This window comes from Ruditapes philippinarum, unplaced genomic scaffold (assembly GCF_026571515.1).
Source record: "Ruditapes philippinarum isolate M1 unplaced genomic scaffold, ASM2657151v2 ctg906_1_1_1_1, whole genome shotgun sequence".
Taxonomy (NCBI): Eukaryota; Metazoa; Mollusca; class Bivalvia; order Venerida; family Veneridae; genus Ruditapes; species Ruditapes philippinarum.
Genome location: NW_026865174.1, coordinates 130,390 through 148,134, shown reverse-complemented (window position 1 = coordinate 148,134; position 17,745 = coordinate 130,390). Strand labels below are relative to the sequence as shown.

Genomic DNA, 17,745 nt, shown 5'->3' with positions numbered 1-17,745 from the left:
ATAAACACCGCGTGATGTTCAGTCGTGCCACACTAGAGTATACGAAATAAAATACCTGATTTACCTCCACTGATTAGTTCTTCTGTTAATCTGATATGACTTGTGAATAAGAAGAATAATTTTCAAAAAAAGAAAAAGAAGAACTATTGCAAAGAAAAACTATTGTACAAAAACGTTTTGATTGCTTTTGGTAGATTGAAAATTGTATTCTTGCCATTTGAATTATTACATATTAAAACCAGACAAGCACTGCGCTTGTCTTGCTCACAACGAGGTTATGGTGCTCACAACGAGGATTAAAGCAAAAAAGAGTATATCTTCGTTTCTACGAAGACTTTCAGATAATAATTTACGTTGAAGACTTGTGGGCATCTGTTTTAGGTTAGAATGCACAAAACGTAACCAGAATCGACGTTTTCAATGTTAAATTAGGTCCAAAGAGAAGTTGTCTCCAGTTTTCCAGCTACCCCGAGTGACTGCGTCGCACGGTATTTCCATCAAATTGTCCACCAACAGGCAATATCTTTACATGCGCATACTCGGAAAACACATCGCTAGCTAACTGCATTTCGATATTTTTACATAAATGTCTGTAATCTTCAAAAATTATGAAAAACTCACCTTGTTTATCGTGTCACTCGTCATAGATGGGTGCTCACAACGAGGAACGGAAGTTGCTCACAACATTTTTACCGATGGACATTTTTCACTCGTTGTGAGTTAAACGGGCGTGTAATGGTACAATTAGTGCAAACCGATTTCGTTTTTGTTCAATAAAAATTTAATAAAATGAGTAGCATTTTATTTTTTGTTGAAGTAAAAAAGAAACATTATAATTAAGTAGCATTCTAATGTATCATAGCCGTGTAAGAATATTTTAATAGTTTTATAATTATATATAAAAACATCATTAGTATGAAATTTTTTATAGCATTGCTATTGAAGATGCAAATTTATAATATATTAATGATGATTTTACGTCACGTATCACTTCTCCGGAAGGTATAACTGTTCCTTAAATGTTTGAGATATATTATGATATTTTATATGATGGTTGTTTGAAAATTTATGAAGTTATATAGTATTTATCTATCTTTGCCATATATGTTAAGGTAAATATGGCCTACAGTATTACTCATGCCAAATGCCAATGGCATCTTTGTTTTGTTTTTAATCAAAAGGCGACTATTTGACCCCTGTGTTTTATTATTCGTATCAAATTAATTTAATTCCCCAGTTATATCAAAGTAAAAGGTTGCACACGTGACTCGTGATAATGATTTAGTTTCAATAACCCGTCCAATAAGTCTTTAAATTTAATATTGATAGTAAGGTAGTACCATATTAGAGATAGAAATATCGGATCATGATTAATATTACGGTTTTCATGCCGCGACCGCTTATTCTCAATCGCTCTGTTGATGTGATGTGAACGAAGAGGATGCACTGCAGATTTATGAATTCGTTTTGTGGATGTTGGATCCTTCAGGCACTAAATACATCTCATATATTTGTACACGTGCATTTCTGACATTTATTGCATTATATTTTCATCAGATAAAATTAACTTACTTTTTTACGAAATTTGTGAATACATTTTGTTCAATTATTAATAGCATCGGAATTATTGCATATAAGGGATGGATAAAACTGTCATGAGCAATATTATAACTGGATTTACTGCAACAAGTAGGTAACAATTTCCTTATCTATGTTGTCATAATATCATATAGTTTCATTAATTTAAAAATCAATGTTACCAATGAAAATCATATGTTTATGTTAAAATCTGCCAGGAAATAATGTCATCTTTGGAATAAACGTTATATTCTTTTTTCTGATTGTATAAAATGGAAATCACCGTTTACCGGGTAAAGTTTATAGTAAGAGCACTTTAATAATATATTAACGGATAACTTTGAGAGAATTTATTAAAGCTAGACAACAAAGCAATAAATAAGCTGTTTCAAAATAAAAAAAAATCATGACCATTTATTTTTCATATTACATGACCAACAATCTATACAGAAGATATGTTTACTGGTACAGATTTTATTATAAGAATTAGATTTATAGGGATCACTTTGTTTCCAGAATTTTATATTGTAAAAATCTTTTGATTTGACAGAGAAGTATTTGAGTATTTTGAATAACTGTTGCTACAAAAAGCCCGACGTCATATTAGCATTTCCCCGGGGTAAAGTTTTAAAAGAGAAATTTCTGATAAATTTTATGTTTACAATTAAAGTGATTGCTGTGCATCTTCAATCGAAATTAAGTGTTAAATCTGTCATGATTGATGACGTTTTTAAATCTTAATATCAAACATCTTTTTGTTGTGACATGACTTTGGTTAGTTAATATTGATTAAACATTGCTTTTAAAGCAAATTGGATAAATATACATTCATACAATATGTCTGATTTCGTTCGGTATTCTCTGTCTAACTTTTTTATACTAATATTAAACTGTTTTGAGTCATTGATGTCCATATTCATGTTCATCTATACAACGTCATGTAAATGTCAGAAGGGGGGGGGGGGGTAGAAATACGAATCCAATTTGTTCCCACAGTTTAATCTGTTTGTTCAAAGGAATTCGCGTGTATTCGATTGAAGACACCAGCATATTAAAATAGGTTAATGAAAATCTGTATATACAATTTCACATAACATAAAATTAATATGTGTGTTTGCGCCATGATAACTATTCAACACCATGATTGTGAGGACAATGACAAAGCAGATGGTTTTATATTTACTTTACTTAAGTCTTATGCCACCCTAAATCACTTTATAAGTTGAGCACTTTAACTTTCAAATTAAGGCGTTAAGTTGATCATACGATAAATCAACTAAGAAATATTAAAAGGTATTTACAAAAACGATTCAAACGATTTAAACAGCTCAAAAGATGCAACAAAGACTGTAGCAAAGAACAAATATATCTTGAACAAGTTCTAAAACTCAGAAAGGTTAATTCAGAAAAATAAAAAATAGATTTTTACACATGACGTTAATAGCTCAAACTTAACAGAATCTTTTGAATACACACAAAGAAAATATTATACGTTTTAAACTTTAAACACTATACTTAAAACCTAGGTGTTTATACATGTATTGTATCATAAAACAACCTTGAGTTGAAAAACTAAAGAACAGACACATTCCTTTTGAGGATTGTAAGCTGATTGCTACTATTTCTGCATAGAAAAATGATAACATGGATTAAAGGTAACTTTCGACGTAGACATGGATATCTTGCGAACATATTTAATTCAAAGGAGACAAAAGTTAACTATTATTTGAAATAATAACTCGAATTATTAGATTATATCGAATAAAAATATTCAACTAACTTACTCCGGGGTCATATGAAAGATGTTACATAAATATGTTGACCTATGAATACCATATTTTGTAGTAAATTGTTCAGATGGATCAAGCAAAGTATAATATACTTCGTAGATACAAGGAATGCGTTCGTTATAAAGTAGGTAAAAAAGTACTTGCCAGTACACATGAACTAGAATTTTTTCTAGAATCTCTTTTTTTAAAAGGAAAGTCACAAACGATTCCTTTTGTATTCGTATTGTACTTGTACATTTTCCATGATTCTTTTTGTATGCCTACTAAGTTTATACATGTGCCATTACCATCCATGATTTAAATGTATTCAACAGCTTACTGCAAAATCTCATGTAGACACGTTGTTTATCTAGATATTATCATGCTGTATATCGTCACCTTAGTGCAAGAACTCAATATCTGCTTCTTTATCTATATGCAGTTATTGAGTTTTTGCACTAAGGTGACGATATGTGATGTGTAAACAATCTGCTACATTATATCAATATTACACCAACGTTAAATACCTCTTGATATTGAAAAGAAAATCTTTAAAGTAAACATGATCAAAGCTGAAGATAAGATCTGATTGCATCGGACATGGATCTGTCCAAACATTTAGATTTGTATGCAAATATCCGTTTATGTGAATATCGTCATTTTGCTATTAATAAATGATATCTGATATTACATTGCACGGATGTTTCATGGATATTTGCAGTTATATGTTACTTAGCCTGTATTATAAAATACCTGGGTTAAAATAAATATTTGACTCTTTTCGCTTTCAAATAATGTTTAAAAGACCAAATCTTTACTGATGTCAAACAATACCTGTTTATATGTGATCTATAAAACAATTTTTAGATGTATTTATCCGTGTACACAGTGGTGTGACAAATTTGTATTTAGACTTTTTAAACATCTCTTACCCAAGAAAGATCACAGAATGTGTATGCTGACCTGACAATAAGCATCAATTTTGTCAAAAGGTCACACAAAGGAAACCTTAAAAGCAGCATGCCTTCAGTTTTATGCTTATTTCCATAAAAATTGAACAAACAAAGATATTTTACAAACTACAATTTACAAATTGCAACTGGCATATACAGTCCAGGTGTATTACCGAAAAGAGATAAAAAACATAGCCCTGCGTTAATTATGCATTAGAAATATGTTGAAAAATAACTGCATAATCAGTCACTTCTTTTACATAACATTTGAATTATTACTTGAACCTTGAAACTTTTCCGAAGGTCTTAGTATATTATCTCACATTTCATTTTCTTGAATTATTTTTGCTCATCTGGGGGCATGCAGCTTTAAATAGTTCTTGATTGCGTGATTGCAAAGGCTGTCGCATTCTAAATTTCGCGCGCATTCACATAAACTGTTTATTCATGCAGGTTTTTTTTAATTTATATATAAACACAAACTATATATAGGTAACAGGATGTATAGTTTTTAGACTTTATGTTAACTTAAAGTATAAAAATTACTTTCTCGACATTGAGCTAATATTTGTATTATTATCAATGCAACGCAACGCAATTTATCTTTGAGATCAAGTCGACGACTGCCTGTATATTAAAAAACAGTTAAAAATTTAAGTGTTTCTACGCTTTTTAATTTGCGGGTTTAAGCTTTTACTTTCAATATTGGCGAAATGTGTATTTTTTTAAAAAATTACTGCCGGTTAAAAACCTCTTTGAAAAAAAAAGAAACCAAACTATTTTTTCTCATATGCTAATATTATTTTTTTGGTTTTTAAAATTTCATTATGTTTGTAAAATAAAATTTTGAATGTTAAAATCACATTGTTTAGGTCCTTTAGATAGGTATTTTAAAAAACCCCTTTCAAATAGGAACCAATGAAACTTTATAATATTGTAATTTGTTCCATACTAAAACGCATGGAAAAAACTGTATGTCTTGTTGTCCCTCATGACAGGTTTTTATTTTGGTAATAATCTTAATTTTCCACATTTTTTCAAAGATCTGTAACAACCTATATAGTCCAAAATAAAAAAAAAATATTTGAATGTCCTTAACATTCATTAACTGCAATTTCTGAATACCCCGTGTCTTTCAATGATTTTATCACCAGACAAATTCTGTGGTAACAAAAAATTTAAGCATTTTATCTGCCCTATTCTATTTTGAAATTTTGACTGACTTAATATCCAAGCATTAAGAAAACAAATACGATATCGAACGTGAATCTAAGCTAATCAATTGTGTAAACAAATCACAACCTCAGGGAAATATGAGAAATGGAGAATGACATATCAATATGCAACGTGATGTTTTACGTTATAAAGTTAACGTTCTCATTACTTTTTATTTTTGAGTTAACAACTATTTTATTATAAAAATTTTAATGTGTAAATATCTTTTTCTAAACGTTTTATTCCTATCAGATATTAAATATATTTCTAATAAAATCAATAACATCTGTTATGTACGATAAGTGTTCAACTGTCTGAACATATACATTATACTTTATTAATAAATAACGTGAAACATGCAATTTCTTTTATTTCATTTCAGTCCACATGGTTTCTTTCTGTACTCGCAAACCTCAGTCAAGCATTCATCTGCAATATAATCCCTTCCTTTCTTTTGTTTACGTGCGATAGCCTTATCTTAATAGTTCTATAACACAGAGTGGCATATGTGCTTTGAAACGCCCATTGCGTTTAAACAACTGTCACGAATACGTATTAATCTATCTTAGAACTATTTTATAAGGTACGTGCATTTAAAGATCTATCATTACAGTGTTGGTAGATGTAATATTATGCGAATAAGAAGTATGTTATCTTTATCTTTTAATTTAACGCTGCTTTTAATTTTAACGTATCGTTGTTTAGGAGAGGGACCGTACGGTTCAAGCCGTCTTCTCTTTAAGTTTAGAATTTATTATATAATCTCATCTCTACATTTCTGATATAATAGGTGTCGCGATAGCTCAGTTGGTTAGACCACTGTCTGTCACTCCTGAGGTTCCGGGTTCGAGACTAGGTAACACCCTTGGGATTTTTCAGAAACACTGTCAGTGTTTCCCACCTAACTAGAGGTTTACTGGTACGAAACCCAGGTAATCCTCGCATGTATCAGTGCTATACACTGCACATGTAAAAGAAGCAATGAATCTATTCAATAACAGCTGGGAACTGGTTCCCGAATGTTTTTGTATCTCATAGCTGTCTCTACAGTCTACTGAGGTAAGGACCCTACTGGACAAAAGTGCTTGCACTTTTGTAGGTTATCCTTGACCGCCCGGTCTCTTATATTTGTTTTGATCTTTTGAATTTAACGATTGTTTAATTGATTAACAGACGTACGCCATATAGTGATCGTATAAACAAACACGACTTTTCCTCATACTTTTATGCACATAGTTAAAGCTAGGAAACTATCTTTTATAATCCATCTGAATCATTCATCGTTTTCTGATAAATTGATACGTTTAACGTTGTTTACAAACTCATAATTTATCGACGCAGTTGATAAAATATTTTGGGTATTGATTTCCTTCTAATATACCGTATGATGTTTAATATTCATAATTCCTTACATTTTCTTCGAGTACAAGGCCAGATAGGAGTTGGTATAGAACCAGGCAAGCCTGCTTATACTTGCAGACAGACTATGTTCTATGCAGACATACTACTAGGCTCTATACTATTGGTACCTCATTTCTGGTGTTTCGATATTGACATCCCTTCAAATTTTTATTGTATCTTTGTGACATTTCAGTGTGTTATGGTTTAATACATCCAAATGCAAGACGTTGTGAATATTACGTGCATGTGGTAATAATATGCTAGTTTAAACCGATGTAGCATCATCTAACTTGGTTTTGTATAATATCATGCTACTTGGTATTGTATGAACATGACAAATGTTATATCTAGTTCATATTACTAGCGATAATTTTCGTTTTAGGTTATACCAATTGTATATTATTTAAGTATAGTTCAGGGATACAGGATAGATTATTAAAACAATTATATTTAGAAAACATATAATCTGTTGAAAGAATGATCGGAATTCCTCTAATTGCATGAAACTTTCCTTCATTTACTTCAACATGTCATATCTTAAAGTCTATCATTAACAAAGAAAACGTCGAAGATATTCATCATAAGATTCAATTTCTACATAAAGTATGTTCATGTCTGCCAGGGAATCTAAATACGTATCAAATTATAAGTAACAGTACGTTTTTGTGTAGTTAAATTGATACAAATAAATCGACAATTGTGTCTGGTATATAAATTTAGTTGTACTTACATAATTATAGGAGAAAACTTCACGTCAATACTGTCAGTGAGCATGGGCATACAATTTGTTAAGACATAGAAAAGGTAGTGATTTAATTTGTAAAGACTATGTGAAATAAGAATGACAATGACGACGCCAGACATTGCAAAATGTGATTACAAGTAGGTCATTAAACTTAAAGCACTATATGAATAATGAATAACATAGACGAATTTACTTCCCTACTGAAAGAGGCAAAACACTTTCATAACGCATAAAAAAGAATGTTAGTCAGTCTTTTTAGCTAAAAAAAGACAAACTTATTTTACTATGCAATGGGGTAACACGTGAAAAAAAGTTGTCGGTCATTCTGTAAAAAATGTGAAATATAAATAGAGAGAGAAAAAATATTTCACGCCTGCCAAAGACTGTACAGAATATACAGAGAAACAGTGGCACTATTAATAATTATCAGTAAAGGATGAAGATGCCGTTTAGCTGGATGAGCATAGAAACCACAGTCACTAATACGTAGATACTGTAATATAACGTATGAATCACAGATATGAATACCGTATGATTTGAACTAATTCACTATTTGATTATCATGAGTCTTTATTAAGAGTTCAATAAGAAGCGTGAAAAAACCCCAAAAGAACATGCTACTATTATTGACCTATGATATCAATTTTATTTGAAATAATTTGGCAATGCTTATTATGAAAAAGTTACTCTAATATTCATCAGAAATTCATAAGTCCATCGATGATATTAGGCAACTTGCCAAATATAATGCCCATCCATCATGGATATTTCTATCTTTATTACATTTTCACAGTTTAAGCTTTCGTCCATTCGTTTTAAATTTATTTCCTCATTCTATCACTAAAACATAAAAAATTAAATAGTATGCATTTCATTGTATATAAAATATTTTTTTTGCGTTACGACAAATCATATATATATTTTGTTTTAAATTAGGCCGTACTTATAAACTTTTCTCATTAGTCAAAATTAGGGTACATTGTTATGTAGTGGTTTACGATCACTGATATGATTTAATATAGTCTGCTTCCCTTTCATTTACGATGCTTACAATGATTAATTGAACAGAAAAAGTACATGTAATCTGAACAACTTTTAAAATGTGATATGAATTAAAAGTACACGTCATCCACATAATTTTGTCATTTTGGACATTTGTTAAAAGTTTTATGTTTATATATCCATACTGTACATGTATATATATTTGAACAATAATAATTATATTTATTTTTTATTAAATAAAAAAATCAGGTTTCAATCATTTTAAATCTTTATTTCAATAAACAATATTCCAAAACCGTGATAACTTTCTTTGTTCAAGAATTATTAAGAATTGTTCATGTCCTTACCACCTACTTTACTTGAATATGTCATTCTTGTTAGAAATATTTAATTGTTGCCTTAGCATGAAGAAAATTCAAGCAATACTACAATCGTTATGTCAAATACAGATTGGAAATCGAGGCATGCAAAAATAGTAAGATTTCGAACAGCACAATTTAATTTAGAAAAGAGGCATTAACTTGTTTTTAGTGTCTGTATGCTTAAAATATTGTATTTAAATTTGATAATCTGAGGGCATCGAATTTAAAGAACCACGCCTCCGGATTCAATATAATTTTCATGAAACAAAAAAAATATATATAAGTAATATATTGTCAGGTAACAAAGGAAGTAATTTACACATTGCAAACGGCACTTCATCCTACAAAACCTATTGAAACAAAATTTGGACAGACGGATGAACGGACGGAAGGACAACAATATTGCCCTCCCGATTCCATCGGCGGGGGATAATAAGCTCAAACATTTACTGCAGTTTCTTTTTCCGTTTTATATTCAATATATCATGGCTCATTGTGTAGAAAATATATTGCTAACAGCTGTTGCACTCACCTTTCATGTAATATATGTGATGTGATCTAACATTTCTAACAGTTATCAACAACAGTTTACTGTATTAAATAGAATATTTACAATCGTCATGATCGTGACACAACCCCTTTAAATTCTAATGACTTAAGTTTATAAAGCCAAATATTCAATTGTAATATACAACCATCGAAAATGGTTAAAAAATAAAGAATATATTTTTATTGGTCTGATTTAAAACAGTTTAGATATTAAACTGTTCCCAAGCCTAACTTTGTTTTAATTGCAATGTGAAAACAGCTTAATTGCAATGAAGTTTACATATCTGTCAAACGACATCGCGCAAGGAAGTAAAAAGCGTGTCGGAATCAAGGGTTTCTTTATTCTAAATACAGATAACGAATCTTGGAATTATCGATATAGGCGTATAATTTTATGCAAATATAACGTTCATGAACCTCTATTCGTGCTTTGAAATCTGCAGACGCTCCCTCGGACTTATGCGTCCTTGTGCTTTTTATATATTCATGCACGAAAAAGTAATAACGAAATAACTTAATACTTATTTGCAATAGTCGGAACATCTCAATCAATAAGTCATTTAGATTATTAATTAAAGATTCAGCTTGAAAATGAATTCAATTTCTCAGAAATTGAATAGTTACGTCATAATATTGTTTTTTTTCTTTTAAGTTGCTATGCCAATGCAATTATAAGTATTATAAAAATGCAGATTTCGATTATTAGATCATAGATATTAACGAAAAATATTATATTATTACATTAACAAAACAACGACAAGAAAAAAAACACACAAAAAACCTCAACAAACACAAACACAACAAACAAAGCAGAAAATATGGATATTGAAAAAAGCAGCATTTGAACATGAGCCGTTGGTGGCGGGTGGACTTTCTATTTTAAGACATTTCAATATATTCATTTCATACTTTTGGTTGTATTGTATATTTAATAATGTGAAACACTGTCCAATAGCTGATTCAATACTAAAATATATTTAATATGTATCTGATATAGACGGACAGTCTCTGGTTGTGGCTTAGTTATTACTTTCTTGCTATTTTTTTATTTAATGTACAGTTTAATAGATTGTTTAATATCACCATTATTTTTGTTTTATTCATTATCGATTTGATGTTCATCATTGTAAATATTTATCATTGATTGATTTGCATTGGTATTTGTATCAACAATCTATGTCTAACAATGTCTATTTCTTCAAATATTTGTACAACTTTGTACTAAGTTAAGAATATTGCTATGATATGTTACACCTTTTTATAAGCAGTCAGACTCTTGACATCACTGTTGTACATCTTATACTTATGCATATTTGATGCTATTGTTTATAGTTTAGCTTATCATATCTAAAGAAGACATATCACTTCGAGATATTGGATTACACCTAAACGCCGGTCGGTTGTTAGTACTTTTAAGTATTCTGTATTTCATTTTCCATAACCGAATACCGTGTCAGAAAAAACAAGTGACAACTGCTTTGACGTTTTGTTGATGATTGGCCTTTTAGAGATTTGAAATAAATAGGCAACAATATAATGTACGGAAAACCTTTTATTCAAACACTATGTAAAGGATTTTTAAGATTTTATTGCTTAAATGTTTGTGTGTTTACATACTGTCAATAAGTGTAAGAAATTAGGTTAACATTGTTACAATGATGGACAAAATAACAAGTTTAACTTACAATTTTATGTTTTGAATTTGATATTGTTTAATTTGAACGTAAACCATTATATATTAGGAAATATCATACACATTCAAGACGAATGCATTTTTAATAGAACTGTTATAACTTTCAATAAACGTAGATTCTAAAGTTATATTTGATAAGCGCCAATTTCTTTTATGAGGTATAATTTGTACATGCATAACCTATCACAAATTCAACAAGATAATGCTCGTATGATTATATCAAGACACAGATTAAAGAAAACAAATTATATATAGAAAGCTTAGAAGCAAAAGCAAATCCTGTTTCCGTTTCATAATACATGTTCTTATAATCCGTTTATTAACTGCAAGATATTTCGGCGGTATCCTCCTTTACTTCAATGAAAAACTGCTTGTGGAGCTTCCATAGTCTTATAAACTTTGGTTAGTGGTATTCCCGCTTTTTATAGAAGACATGGCCAATTGTTTTTGAAATCTTTATCATATGAAATTAAATTGATCGTTATAATTAGTGAAAACCGATTTTGTTTTTGTGCAATAAAAATGTAATAAAAAATGAATAGCATTTTATTCTTTGTTGGAGTAAAAATGTTTGAAACATTATAATTAAATAGTATTCTAATGCATTTTGGCCTTAATATTTTAAAAGTTTTATTATTATATATAAAAACAACATTAGTATGAAATGTTTTATGGCATTGCTGTGGAAAATGCATATTTATAATATATTAATGATGATTTTACGTCACGGATCAATAGTCCGGAAAGTATAACTGTTCCTTAAATGTTTGAAATATATTATGATATTCTGTATGATGGTTGTTTGAAAATTTATGAAGTTATATTCTACTTTCTATCTATCTTTGCTATATATGTTCAGGTAAATATGGCCTAAAAATTACTCATGCCAAATGCCAATAACATCTGAGTTTTGTTTTTAATCAAAAGGCGACTACTTGACCCCTGTGTTTTATTATTCGTATCAAATTAATTTCATTCCCTAGTTATATTAACGTAAAAGGTTCCACACGTGACTCATGATAATGATTTAATTTCAATAACTCGTCCAATAAGTCTTTAAATTTAATATTGATAGTAAGTTAGAACCATATTAGAGATAGAAAGTACTGTCAGTTTTATCGGATCATTATTGGATATGCGAATATTACAGTTTTCATGCTGCGAGCGCTTATTTTCTATCGCTCTGTTGATGTGATGTGAACGAAGAGGATGCAGTGCAGATATATCAATTCGTTTTGTGGATGTTGGATCCGCCAGACACTAAATACATCTCATATATTTGTACACGTGTATTTCTGACATTTATTGCATTATATTTTCATCAGATAAAATTAACTTACTTTTGTACGAATTTTGTGAATACATTTTGAAAATATCATTGTTCAATTATTAATAGCATCGGAATTATTGCATATAAGGGATGGGTAAAACTGTCATGAGCAATATTATAACTGGATTTACTGCAACAAGTAGGTAACAATTTCCTTATCTATGTTGTCATAGTATCATATAGTTTCATTAATTTAAAAAGCAATGTTACCAATGAAAATAATATGTTTAAAAATGTTAAATAGAAACATTCATTTAATAAATTTCTTTTTGTTTTGAAATACGGTATAACGATCAGAATGTTTAAAATCTCCCAGGAAATAATGTCATCTTTGGAATAAACTTTATATTCTTTTTTCTAATTGTGTAGAAAAGAAGTCACCGTTTACATGTTTAAGTTTATAGTAAGAGCACTTAAATAAATTAAATATATTAACGGATTACTTTGAAAGAATTTATCAAAGGTCGACAACAAAGCAATAAACAAGCTGTTTCAAAATAAATAAAAAAATCATGAACATCTATACAGAAAATATGATTACTGATTCAGATTTTACTATAATAATTTGATTTTTATTGTGAAAAACTTTTGATTTGACAGAGAAGTATTTGAGAATTTCGAATAACTGTTACCCACGTCATATTTGTATTTCCCAGTGGTAAAGTTTTAAAAGAGAAAATTCTGTAAAACTTTTACGTTGACAACTAAATTTATTGATATGCATCTTCAATTGAAATTTAGTGTATAGTCTGTCATAATTTAAAAACAATCTTAATAACAATTATTTTTTGTTGTCACATAACTTTGCTTAGTGAGCCTAAAATATTGATTTACCATTGCTTTTAAGGCACGCTTGCTTATTTTATAAATATACATTCCTGCAATATGTCTAATTTCGGTATTCGTTGTCTTTTTGTATACTTATCATAAATAATTGAGTACTTTTAAATTGTACGCAGCATGAACCGCGTGTGATTGTGCAACAGCAGCGCATCAACGACAAGTAAACTAGGAGAATTAAGGAAAAAAGTGATAAGTAAACTTGTTAACACAAGTATTCATTGTCTTATAATTGGTAATCGAAGCACTGTATAATTTTATTAGAAAGATAATTAATTAATCGATTGGCAGGCATGTATTTGAATTGTGTTAAGCATACGGCTATTAAACTGTTTTAAGTCATTGATGTGCATATTCATGTTTATCTATACAACGTCATGTAAAGGTCAGCAATGGGGGTGGAAAAATGAATCCAATTTGTTCCATTTGCAAATTAAACAAATTTGTGTTCAAAGGAATTATTGTGTCAACGCGTGTATTCGATTGAAAACACACCATTATTGTTTTGGGCAATGACAAAATCAGATGTTTGTTATCTTTACTTTACTTACATCTTATGCCAACCTAAATCACTAATTTAAAATATGTTGACCACTTTCATTTTCAACTATGAAATATTAAAAGGTAATTAGAAAAACAATTTCAACAGCTCAAAACGTGCAACGTAAAAGAGACTGCAGCAAAAAGAACAAATACATCTTGAACACTTTCTAAAACTCAAAAAATGTTTAGTCAGAAAAATAAAAAATAGTTTTTTTACACATGACGTCAATTGCTCAAACATAACAGAATCTTGTGAATACACACAAAGAAAATATTATACGTTTTAAACTTTACACACTATACTTAATCAAAGCACAGAAGGCGCTGAATTTGTTTGGGTCGCAGAATGTCAGAAAGGTGAAGGTTGTGAGATTATAAACCAATTTGTTTTTGTATAGTGCCACCAATGCTTTCCAGTGTTTTAACTATAGTAAATTGGCTATAAGACTAATTTCAACACTGATATTCAATTCAATGTTTATTTGACTTAAACAATTAAAGAAAATGAGTTGCCTTAACTGGGATTTGAACTCCAGACCCCTTGATTCCTAAGCGAGCGTGCAATCCCCTCGGCAACGATAAACTTATATGTTAACGGCCTGAAGAAAGCCATATTATTCTAAATTAGAGTTTGTAACTCTTATTATCTCGACGCTAACACTGATGTAAATAATCATGGAGCTTACTATAAGCATGTATATCTATAAAAAAAAAACAATATTAGAAATCTTCGACCATTCGGAAACTATTTTGCTTGAAAATTAATGCGCATGTCATTTGACAATCTTTACGCAGTGATCTCCCCTGAATTTTTCGGCGTTAGTGTACATATAAAGGGAAGTAACCGCTTCAAAAAAGCGGACTACTTTCGGCATTTGCAATTAACAGCATCAGGGTCTGAAATTTCGCTACCATTATTTGTTTGGTCTGACGACCCAAGCAAATAAAAACTGGGTGTTTATACATCTATTGTATCATAAAGCAACCTAGAGTTAAAGAACTGAAGAATAGACATATTCTTTTTGAGGATTGTTAGCTGCTCGCTACTATTTCTGCACAGAAAAATGTCAACATGACTTGAAAGGAACTTTCGACGTAGACATGGATTACTCGCGACATATTTTATTCAAAAGAGACACAAATTAAAATATACAGTGTTTGAAAAGTCGACTATTATTTGAAAAAAATTAACTCAAATCGTTTAAAAGCTTTTATGTAGAAAATATCGGATAAACATACTCAACTAACTTACTCCGTCATATGAAAGCCGTAACATAAAAATGTTAAACTATCAGTACCATATTTTGTAGTAAATTGTTCAGATGGATCACGCAATGTATAATATACTTTCGTAGCTAAAAGGAATGTGTTTGTTAAAAAGTGCGTTCAAAAGTACTTGCCAGTACACATTAACTAGTATTTTCTCTCTCTTTTCTTTGCATTTTTAAAGTAACACACGATTCTTTTTTGCATTCGTATTGTACTTGTACATTTTCCATGATACTTTTTGTATGCCTACTAAGTTTATACGTGTGCCATTACCATCCATGATTTAAATGTATTCAACAGCTTACTGCAAAATCTCATGTAGACACGTCGTTTATCTAAATATTATCATGCTGTATATGTGATGTGTAAACAATCTGCTACATTATATCAATATTACACCAACGTTAAATACCTCATGATATTGAAAAGAAGATCTTTAAAGTAAACATGATCAAAGCTGAAGATAAGATCTGATTGCATCGGACATGGATCTGTCCAAACATTTAGATTCGTATGCAAATATCCGTTTATGTGAATATCGTCATTTTGCTATTAATAAATGATATCTGATATTACATTGTATGGATGTTTTATGGACATTTGCAGTTATATGTTACTTAGTCTGTATTATAAAATACCAGGGTTAAAATAAATATTTGACTCTTTTCGCTTTCAAATAATTTTTAAAAGACCAAATCTTTACTAATGTCAAACAATACCTGTTTATATGTGATCTTGAAAACAATTTTTTTACATGTCTTATCTGTGTAAACAGTGGCGAGACAAATTAGTATGAAGACTTTTTCAAACATATTTTCCTGGTTGGAAAGAAATCTCTTACCCAAGGACGATCACAGAATGTGTAAGCTAACCTGACAATTAGCATCAATTATGTCAAAAGGTCACACAGGAAACCTTTAAAGCAATATGCCTTCAGAGTTATGCTTATTTCCTTAAAAATTGAACAAACACAAAAATTTACAAACTACAATTTGCAGATTGAATCTGGCATATACAGCCCACGTATATTACCAAAAAAAGTTCGAAATATGCAAACATAGCCCTTACTGCTTTAATCAGGCATTAGAAATATGGTGACAAATACTGCAAAATCAGTCACTTCTTTTACATATCATGTGAATTATAACTAAAATCTTGAAACTTTATATTTTCTGAATGTCTTAGTATATTTTCTCACATTTCATTTTCTTGAATGGTTTGTTTGCTCATTTTGGGGCATGCAGCTTTAAATAGTTCTTGACTGAGTCATTGCTAAGGCGGACACATTCTAAATCTTGCGCGGACACACATAAGCTGTTTATTCATGTATGGTATTTTTGATTTATTTACAAACACTAACTATATAGGTAACAGGATGTATGCTTTTCAGACTTTGTGTTAATATCAAAATTACATACTCGACATTGAGCTTATATTTGTACAGTTATTAATGCAACGCAACGTAATTTACCTTTGAGATCAAGTCGACGACTGCCTGTATGTATACAAAAGAACAGTTCGAAAGTTCAAATGTATATACGCATATTTAATATGCAGGATGAAACTAATATTCAAATTTTAATATTTTGTAGACGTGTACTTTTTGAAAATTACAATCCCTGGTATTAATCTATTCATTAAACACACTCTTTGAAAATAAACAAACTATATGTTTCATCATACGCCTATTAGTATTTCATTTGGATTTAAATTATCATTATATGTTTTGTAAATAAATTTGCAATGTCTAAAATAACATGTAGTTTATGTTACTTAAATTTATGTATAGGTACATAAGACTTCCAATGAAACTGTATGATATTGTAATTTGTTCCACACTAAACCGCATGAAAGAAGCTGTATGTCTTGTTGTCCCTCGTGACAGGTTTTGTGATTATATCTTAATAATAATCTTAATTTTCCTCATTGTTTTTCAAAGATTTGTAACAACCTATATAGTCCAAAATAAAAATGTTTGAATGTCCTTAACATTAATATACTAATTGCCATTTCAGAATATCCCGTGTCTTTCAATTGTTTTATCACCAGACAAAATATGTGGTAACATAAGATTTAAGCATTTTATCTGCCATATTCTATTTGGAAATTTTGACCGACTTAATATCCAATCATAAAGAAAACAAATACGATATCGAACCTGAATCTAAACTAATCATTTGTGTCAACAAATCACAACATCAGGGTAATATGAGAAATGTAGAATGACATATCAATATGGAATAGCTGCAACGCGATGTTTTACGTTATAAAGTTAACGTGCTCATTACTTTTTATTTTTGAGTTAACTATTTTATTTTAAATTTTTTAATGTGTAAATATCTTTTTCTAAACGTTTTATTCCTATCAGATATTAAATATATTTTTAATAAAATCTATTTCATCTGTTATGTATGATAAGTGTTCAACTGTCTGAACATACACATAATACATTATTAATAAATAACGTGAAACATGCAATTTCTTTTATTTCAATTC

At 29.7% G+C, this 17,745-nt stretch overlaps 1 protein-coding gene across 3 annotated transcripts in view; it reads left to right on the top strand.

Annotated features, from left to right (window-relative positions):
• Nucleotides 1-12,491: 12,491 nt before the first annotated feature.
• Nucleotides 12,492-17,745, top strand: part of LOC132728123 (dual 3',5'-cyclic-AMP and -GMP phosphodiesterase 11A-like) — a 90,422-nt gene continuing 85,168 nt past the window's right edge. For all 3 annotated transcript variants that reach the window (XM_060713743.1, XM_060713742.1, XM_060713740.1), the window contains exon 1: nt 12,492-12,736. The gene's annotated coding sequence lies outside the window, so the exon portion shown is untranslated. The remainder of the gene's footprint in view (nt 12,737-17,745) is intronic.